This window comes from Bison bison, unplaced genomic scaffold (genome assembly GCF_000754665.1).
Source record: "Bison bison bison isolate TAMUID 2011002044 unplaced genomic scaffold, Bison_UMD1.0 scf7180017864302, whole genome shotgun sequence".
Lineage (NCBI taxonomy): Eukaryota > Metazoa > Chordata > Mammalia > Artiodactyla > Bovidae > Bison > Bison bison.
The window spans coordinates 870,491-871,061 of NW_011494874.1; the positions used below are offsets into that span (position 1 = coordinate 870,491).

General features: G+C 59.0%; 1 protein-coding gene across 1 annotated transcript in view; it reads right to left on the reverse strand.

The window, feature by feature from the left end:
• TNFAIP2 (tumor necrosis factor, alpha-induced protein 2) overlaps positions 1-571 on the reverse strand; it is a 13,447-nt gene that overhangs the window by 11,728 nt on the left and 1,148 nt on the right. The window lies entirely within an intron of this gene.

Genomic DNA, 571 nt, shown 5'->3' on the forward strand with positions numbered 1-571 from the left:
AGTGGCCCTCCGTAGGGGCTGTGAAATCACACTTCCAGAGTAGTTGTGGGGGTGGCTCCTGGTGACTGTCAGCCTCGCCAGACACTGTCGTCACCCACACACTAGGGGTTTGGGCAGTCTATTCTTTTAAAATATTTTTAATTTTTTGACCACGCCATGTGGTGTGCAGGATCCTAGTTCCAACCAGGGACCAAACCCATGACCCCACAGTGGAAGCTCTGAGTCTTAACCACTGGCCCACCAGGGTTTCATCTTTCAAACCAGAAACCCCAGGCTTCCCCCCAGGACTCCCCTGGCTGCAAGGAGGCCCCGAGGCCCCGTGGTCCCCCCGTTGGGATGGAAATGAGGCTTCCCCTGCCTCCCTGCCCTGGGCCAGCCTCACCTCCCTGTCCCAGCCCTCACAGACCAGGCCTCCTCCTGGGCACCCTGGCACTCCTCAAGGGCTCCCTGGCCTCCCTGCGGCATCCCCGCTCTTCCTACAGCAGCCAGAGAGTTCTTTCCCAGTCACAGATCCCAGCAAACTGCCTCTTCAGAGTCCCTAGTGCTCCCCCCTTTGCAGTGAGTGGAGTGA